This window comes from Cricetulus griseus (genome assembly GCF_003668045.3).
Source record: "Cricetulus griseus strain 17A/GY chromosome 1 unlocalized genomic scaffold, alternate assembly CriGri-PICRH-1.0 chr1_0, whole genome shotgun sequence".
Taxonomy (NCBI): Eukaryota; Metazoa; Chordata; class Mammalia; order Rodentia; family Cricetidae; genus Cricetulus; species Cricetulus griseus.
Window position 1 is genome coordinate 92957760 of NW_023276806.1, and position 9234 is coordinate 92966993.

At 40.8% G+C, this 9234-nt stretch overlaps 1 non-coding gene across 1 annotated transcript; it reads left to right on the top strand.

The window, feature by feature from the left end:
• The first annotated feature begins 1587 nt into the window (after nt 1-1587).
• Nucleotides 1588-1694, top strand: LOC113832905. The gene has a single exon (XR_003480402.1). It is a non-coding gene; the product is annotated as a U6 spliceosomal RNA (small nuclear RNA).
• Nucleotides 1695-9234: the final 7540 nt, after the last annotated feature.

Here is a 9234-nt window from a genome sequence, read left to right on the forward strand (position 1 = left end):
GTTCCTTAAAAATGGTAATTTTGAGAGGAAAATCTCTACAGATGGTCCCAGCTTGTAGTGGTCCTTTTTAAGATTATTCAGCTTTATGGCATTGCAAAAGCAATACACATCAGTGAAGGGACCAGCTCCCCTTTCGGCAGCCATAACAACCGAACACGTGCTTGCCATAACCTTGCCTTGGTCACTTAGAGGTAAGATGCCTGCCTCATGGCAAGGAACCAATCAGAAGTTAGTTAGTCACTAGAAAGTCAGATGCCTGTCTCGTGACAAGGAACCAATCAGAAGTTAGCTGGTGGCGCTATGCTTTACGACCCTGGGTGTGCTTTACAGACAAGCGCACAGCAATGACACACAAAGCATAGCAACCACCCTGGGAGGGCCTATGGGCCATAACAACCAGTTGGCCAATCAACACAGGACAAGCCCTCCAAGCCTGGAGGTACACCAATAGTGAGCCTGTGAGTACCCCTAGACACTCCCCTTATGCTGCCCTATAAGATCTCTTGGGAGGCCTTAGGAGCTGTCTTTTGCAAGTCATCCGCCATAGCGGGTGGGTGAAAGATCCGAGCTAACATGGGGTTAGCTCGTTAAATTAAATTACAATAAAGCCTCATGCAGTTTGCAGCAAGCTCTCGAATCCGCCTGGTGATTGGGGTGACTGCAGTCGTGGCCTGGGACCCCGGATACCTGAGTTTTCCGGGGGTCTAACATCAGCAGACAATACACTTAGAGATTTGGATTTAATCTTCTCCTTGGCTAGCAGTGAGCTGTATGGGATTCTCTCAAGATGTTGGGTAGTGGTGGCAAGCTGGAGCTCTGAGTCAAATACCGTCACAAACTGCCTGTGCTCTGGGGTACACTGTTGGCATTTTGTTGTGTATCTTTGCATTCAGCTACATCTACAAAATGTGAATCCATGTGAGCACACAAACTGTTTGACACTTCATTATACAAATGGCTTTATGTTAGATTATTTTGACTCCCTGCAAGCTAAAGCAAATGTACTGGGCATTTTTAAGACATGCTGGGCTGAGCTCGGCATATTCAAAGCATTTTCAACTTGAGGTATTTCTTTTCTTTTCTTTCTTTTTTCTTTTTTTTTTTTTTTTTTTTTTTTTTTTTCGAGACAGGGTTTCTCTGTGTAGCTTTGGAGCCTATCCTGGCACTCGCTCTGGAGACCAGGCTGGCCTCGAACTCACAGAGATCCCCCTTCGCCTGCCTCTGCCTCCCGAGTACTGGGATTAAAGGCATGTACCACCAACTCCTGGCCAAGGTATTTCTTTTTTGAGGCAGGGTCTCACTATGTATCCCTCACTGGCCTTGAGCTCAGGATTCTCCTATTTCAGTTTCCCAGGTATGGTGTACCACCATGTCTGATTTCTGTTAATATAGTTCAACTAGTCCAGATGGTGGTGGAGCAGGCCTTTAATCCCAGCACTCAGGAGACAGAGGCAAGAGGATCTCAGTGAGTCAAGGCCAGCCTGATCTGCAGAGCGAGTGCAAGGACAACCAAGACCACACAAAGAAACCTTTTCTGGAAAAAAATACAAAACAAAACAAAACAAAAAACAAATAAAAGAATTTTAAGTGCTCGCTTCGGCAGCACATATACTAAAATTGGAACGATACAGAGAAGATTAGCATGGCCCCTGCACATGGATGACACGCAAATTCGTCAAGCATTCCATATTTTTAAACATATTCAACAAAATCATAGAAGAAAACTTTCCCAACCTAAAGAAAGACATTGCAATGAAAGTACAAGAAGCCTACAGAACGCCAAATAGAGTGGACCACAAAACTAAGTCCCCTCGTCACATAATAATCAAAACACCAAACATACAGAATAAAGAAAAAATATTTAGAGCAGCAAGGGAAAAAGGCCAAGTAACATATAAAGGCAAACCTATCAGAATTACACCAGACATCTCCATGGAAACTCTGAAAGCTAGAAGGACCTGGATAGATATTCTACCAACTCTGAGAGAACATGGATGCCAGCCCAGACTACTATACCCAGCAAAGCTTTTATCACTATAAATGGAGAAAACAAGATAAATTCCACGAAAAAATCAGATTTAAACAATATGTAACTACTAATCCAGCCTTACAGAAAGTACTGGAAAGAAAACTCCAACCTAAGGAAATTAACTACACTCGCATAAACATAGGCAATAGATAATCCCACTCTACAAAAGCACAAAATAAAAGGCAGGGTAAATCCACATACAATACCAGTACCAACAACAAACCAAAAACAAACAAGAATAAACACTCAATGGAACTTAATTTCCCTCAATATTAATGGTCTTAACTCGCCTATAAAAAGACACAGGCTAACAGATTGGATACGAAGACAGAATCCATCCTTCTGCTACATACAAGAAACACACCTCGAATTCAAAGACAGACATTACCTCAGAGTAAAGGGTTGGGATAAGATACTCCAATCAAATGGACCCAAGAAACGAGCTGAGGTAGCTATCCTAGTATCTAACAAGATAGACTTCAAACTAAAACTCAATCAAAAGAGATGAAGAAGGTCATTTCATATTCATCACAGGAAAAATCCATCAGGAAGAAGTCTCAATTCTAAACATCTATGCCCCAAATACAAAGGCACCAACATTCGTAAAAGAAACATTATTAAAACTCAAATCACAAATAAGGCCTCACACAGTTATAGTGGGAGACTTCAACACCCCACTCTCACCACTGGACAGGACCACCAGACAGAAACTTAACAAAGAGACAAAGGAACTAACAGAAGTTATGACCCAATTGGGATTAACAGACATTTATAGAACTTTCTATCCAAACACAAAAGAATATACCTTCTTTTTGGCATCACATGGAACCTTTTCAAAAATCGACCACATTCTCGGCAACATAGCAAACCTCAACAGGTACAAAATAATTGGAATAATCCCCTGTGTCTTATCAGACTACCATGCTTTAAAGTTAGAAATCAAAAACAAATCAAAGTGCAAAAACCCTATCAACTCATGGAAATTGAACAACACGCAATTGCAACATTCCTGGGTCAAGGAAGAAATAAAGAAAGAAATTAAAGACTTCCTAGAATTCAATGAAAATGTTGACACAACATACCCAAACTTATGGGACACTTAGAAAGCAGTACTAAGAGGAAAGTTCATAGCTCTAAGTGCTCACATGAAGAAACTAGAGGATAGCCACACCAGAGATTTGACATCACAGCTGAAAGCTCTAGAAAATATGGAAGCAAATTCCCCCGGAGGAGTAGACGCCAGGAAATAATCAAACTGAGGGCAGAAATCAATAAAGTTGAAACAAAGAAAACAATTCAAAGAATCAATATAACAAAGAGTTGGTTCTTCGAGAAAATCAACAAGACAGACAAACCGCTATCCAAACTAAACAAAAGGCAGAGAGAGAGATCATGCAAATTAACAAAATCAGAAATGAAAAGGGGGACATAACAACGGACACTGAGGAAATCCAGAGAATCTTCAGGTCATACTTTGAAAACATGTACTCCACAAAATTTGAAAATTTAAAGGAAATGGACAATTTTCTGGACAGTTATCACTTACCAAAATTGAATCAAGAACAGATAAGCAACTAAAACAGACCTATAACCTCTAAGGAAATAGAAGCAGTCATCAAAAAATCTCCCAACCAAAAAAAGCCAGGGGCCAGATGGATTCACTGCAGAATTCTACCAGAAATTCAAAGAAGTGCTAATACCAATACTCCTCAAATTGTTCCACAAAATATGAGCAGAAGGGACATTGCCAAACTCTTTTTATGAGGCTACAATAACCTTGATACCCAAGCCACACAACGACACAACTAAGAAAGACAACTACAGACCAATATCCTTCATGAACATTGATGCAAAAATTCTCAATAAAATCCTGGCAAATCGAATACAAGAGCATATCAGAGAAATCATCAACCATGATCAAGTAGGCTTCATCCCAGGGATGCAAGGATGGTTCAAGATATGAAATTCCATAAATGTAATCCACCATATAAACAGACTGAGGAAAAAAACCACATGATCATCTCACTAGATGCTGAAAAAGCATTTGACAAAATCCAACACCCCTTCATGATAAAGGTCTTGGAGAAATCAGGGATAACAGGAACATACTTCAACATAATAAAAGCAATATACAGCAAGCCAACAGCCAACATCAAATTAAATGGAGAGAAACTCGATCCAATTCCTCTAAAATCGGGGACAAGACAAGGCTGTCCACTCTCTCCATACCTCTTCAATATTGTCCTTGAAGTCCTAGCTAGAGCAATAAGACAACAAAAGGAGATCAAGGGAATACAAATCGGAAAGGAAGAAGTCAAACTCTCACTATTTGTAGATGATATGATAGTCTACATAAGTGACCCAAAAAACTCTAACAGGGAACTCCCACAGCTGATAAACACCTTCAGCAAAGTGGCAGGATACAAGATTAACTCAAAAAAATCCGTAGCCCTACTATATACCGATGACACATTGGTGGAGAAAGAAATCAGAGAAACATCACCCTTTACAATTGACACAAACATCATAAAATACCTTGGGGTAACACTAACCAAAAATGTGAAAGACCTGTACCATAAGAATTTTGAGTCTCTAAAAAAAGAAATTAAAGAAGATACCAGAAAATGGAAAGATCTCCCATGCTCTTGGACAGGTAGGATCAACATAGTAAAAATGGCAATCTTGACAAAAGCAATCTACAGATTCAATGCAATCCCCATCAAAATCCCAACCCAATTCTTCACAGACCTTGAAAGAACAATTCTCAGCTTTATATGGAGAAACAAAAGACCCAGGATAGCCAAAACATCCCTATACAATAAAGGAACTTCTGGAGGCATCACCATCCCTGACTTCAAGCTCTTATTACAGAGCTATAGTCCTGAAAACAGCTTGGCATTGGCACAAAAATAGACTGGTAGATCAATGGAATAGAATTAAAAACCCTGATATTAACCCACACACCTATGAACACCTGATTTTTGACAAAGAAGCTAAAGTTATACAATGGAACAAAGAGAACATCTTCAACAAATGGTGCTGGCATAACTGGTTGCAGACATGTAGAAGACTGCAGTTAGACCCAAGCCTATTGCCTTGCAAAACTTAAGTCAAAGTGGATCAAAGATCTCAACATAAATCCAGCTACACTGAACCTATTAGAAGACAAAGTGGGAAATACCCTTGAATTAATTGGTACAGGAGATCGATTCCTGAACATTACACCAGTAGCACAGACACTGAGGTCAACAATTGATAAATGGGACCTCCTGAAACTGAGAAGCTTCTGTAAAGCAAAGGAGACAGTCAGCAAGACAAAACAGCAGCCCACAGACTGGGAAAAGATATTCACCAACCCCACATCTGACAGAGGGCTGATCTCCAAAATATACAAAGAACTCAAGAAGCTAGTCCCCCAAACACCAACAATCCAATTAAAAAGTGGGGTACAGAACTAAATAGACAATTCTCAACAGAGGAATCTAAAATGGCTGAAAGACACATGAGAAAGTGTTCAACATCCTTAGCCACCAGGGAAATGCAAATCCAAACAACTCTGAGATACCATCTTACTCCTGTCAGAATGGCCAAAATCAAAAACACCAATGACAGTTCATGTTGGAGAGGATGTGGAGAAAGGGGAACACTCCTCCACTGCTGGTGGGACTGCCAACTTGTACAGCCATTTTGGAAATCAGTATGGTGACTCCTCAAAAAAATGGAAATGAGTCTACCACAAGATCCAGCAATTCCACTCCTAGGCATATACCCAAAAGAAGCACATTCATACAACAAGGACATCTGTTCAACCATGTTCATATCAGCATTATTTGTAATAGCCAGAAACTGGAAGCAGCCTAGATGCCCCTCAACCGAAGAATGGATAGAGAAAATATGGTACATTTACACAATGGAGTACTACTCAGCCGGAAAAAAAACAATGGAATCTTGAAATTTGCAGGAAAATGGATGGATCTAGAAGAAACCATTCTGAGCAAGGTAACCCAATCGCAAAAAGACAAACATGATATGTACTCACTCATATGTGGACTTTAGACATAGAGTAAGGATTACCAGCCTGCAATCCACACTGCTAAAGAAGCTAATAAACAAGGAGGACCCTAAGAGAGACATACATGGTCCCCTGGAGAAGGGGAGAGGTTCAAGATTTGCTGAGAAAATTGGGAGCACAGGAAGAGAGGGGAGGGAGCTAGGAGAATGAGAAGGGGAGAGGAAGAGGGATGCCGAGGACATGATGGAGCAGAAAGTATGAGCCAGGGGAAGAATACACGATAACAAGAATGGAGATATCATAATAGAGGGAGACATTTTTGGTTTACAGAGAAACCAGGCACTAGGGAAATGTCTGGAGATCTACAAAGATGACACCAGCTAACTATCTCAGCAACGGTGGAGAGGCTACCTTAAATGCCCTCCCCTGATTATGAGATTGATGACTGACTTATATGCCCTCATACAGCAGCTGGTGGAAGTAGAAGCAGACACCCATAACTAATCACCGATCTGAACTGGAATCCAGATATAGAGAAGGACTAGTGAAGAGCACAGAGGTCCAGACCAGGCTGGTGAAACACATAGAAACAGCTGACCCGAACATCCGGGAACTCTTGCTCCCCACTCTGATAGCTGGAATACCAGCATGGGACTGATCCCATGGAACATGGGTTTCTGTGAAGAAACCTCAGAAATCTATGGGACTTCCTGTAGAAGCCCAGTATTTATCCCTAGCATAGGTGTGGACTTTGGGAGCCCATTCCATATAGAGGAATACTCCCTGAGCCAAGACACACGGGGCTGGGCCTAGGCCCTATCCCAAAGGATACGAAAGACTCTGATGGCACCCTATGGAAGGCCTCACCATCCAGGGGAAGCAGAAAAGATATATGACAGATAAGGTTTTAGTTGGGGGGGGTAGGGGAGGACGGGTGGGAGAAGGGAACTGGGATTGTCATGTAAAACAATCCTGTTTCTAATTCAAATAAAAAAGTTGGGAAAAAAACAAACAACAACAACAAAAAAGAAGCAATTACCCTGCTATAGCAGTTGCCATTTCACTACAAAATCTTCAATTATCTTAAGATATGTTTAAATAGATGCTCCTGGAAGAAGTTCCCATGCAAGGGGTAGCTTTCTCTCACAGTCTGAATGAAATTGGAGCAAGGCCTGAATTGACACAAGCCAAGAGAGAAAGCCAAACAGCATCAGAAACCTTGATTGACAATCAGATGGCCATTACTCTGAGTGTGTGTGTATGTGAGAGAGAGAGAAGAGAGAGAGAGAGAGAGAGAGAGAGAGAGAGAGAGAGAGAGAGAGAGAAACAGACAGACAGACAGACAGACAGACAGACAGACAGAGAAAGAATATGCAGGTACCATTTAGAAGTATTATGAAAATGTCTTTATTCAAATTAAAAGTCACAGAAAGTTGTTAAGTAAACCATGGCAGGATACAGAATGGTATGGGTGTACTGGTGATATAAGTTTTGCAAAATCTGTAAGTGTGTAAGTAAACAGGAACCATCCAAGCATCAAGACTCAGCAGTGCACACGAGACTGTGGCATTGTCTTTATGGTGGGTATGCAGCACCATTGTGACTGACAATTACATGAGTAGAAGCAGAGACCCTTCAAAATGCAAAGGAAGAGCCCAGGTGAAGGGACACTAGCCCCCTCAACCATGTGGCTCTTGCAGGCCTTGCCCTTCTCCCCCCATTCCCTCTGCCTTGCTAAAAACCATTAGATTACATTCCTAAATCTAGCCCCCAAGGTCTATTCCCTCATACTTCCTCCTCCAGAGGCTGACTACAATATTCAGCTATCAAACTGTTGAAGTCCAGCAACCAAAAGCCCGCTTTGGCTCACCTAATTAACATTCCCAATTGAAATTAAACACCTCATCCTAACATGGATGGGGTTTCTCCTTGTACCTTTATAAACCACCATTTTCCTTTGGGCCTTGTCAGTCTCCTCTCTACCCAGAGGCGGTCCTTTGTCCCTCCCAGACAAATAATAATAATAATAAAAAGAATTTTAAATGACAGTATACAGAACTCCCCCCTCAAAAAAGACCAAAGAAAGAAAGGAAGAAGAGAGAGAGAGAGAGAGAGAGAGAGAGAGAGAGACAGAGAGAGAGAGAGAGAGAGAGAGAGAGAGAGAGAGAGAAAAGAAAAAGAAAGAAAGAAAGAAAGAAAGAAAGAAAGAAAGAAAGAAAGAAAGAAAGGGAATTAAAGCCTAGCATAGAAAGAGTCCAAGTAAGTGCTAGTAAACCGAACATTAACATCTTTCTATCTCCCTAGCGAATGGTGCAATGGCTTTGCACACATTAGGCAAGCACTCTACTACTGAGCTATATGTAGGCCCTTGGAGTCTCACTATGTAGCTCAGGCTGGCCTTAGGCCCACAGTCATCCTGGGGCAGTCTCCCCAGTGCTAGGATTTCAGGGACACATACCCACACCCAGCTGGAAAACAACAAACATCTTGTGAAATTGATAGGATTTTCCTTTTCACTGATGAAATTACTACCACTTAATTAAAAGTGCCATGAATAAGCTGGAGAGCAAAAGTGCTCAGGGTCTATTTTTAATAAGTATATTTAGATAAAATGGGTAAGATTTGAAATAACAATCATGTGTACCGAAGAAAATGCTAAACTTTTACATCTATTTTAAAACAGGAGTGTACTATATTTTCCCCAGTTATGTTAGAAAGTATACTAGGGCAACAGAAAGTACATTTTACTTTAAGCCAAGTAACTTCATCCTGGTCACTCATTTTGCTATAAGCTAGTGAGCATATTTTTCTTATTTTAAATTATGTGTATGTATGCCTGTTGACTATGTGCATGTGACTGCAGGTGCCTGCAGAGGCCAGAAGGCATCAGATTCCCTGAAAATGCAGTTACAGGCTATTGAGAGTTGCCAGATATGGGTGATGGGAACCGAACTCTTCAAGAGTCATATGTATGCTTCTTAACCACAAAGTCATCTCTCTAGTCCCATACATATATGCTCTGCCTTATCCCAGAAGAGACAGAAAACACCTTTTAGAGATATATTCAACACATAAAAAGTAAAATAATTTTAAAACAGGTGAATATAAAGAAGGCAATAATAAGAAAATAATGTGAGTATGAGACTTTACGCATGCATCTGATAAGGCTTAATATCTCTGATAAAGTAGGAAC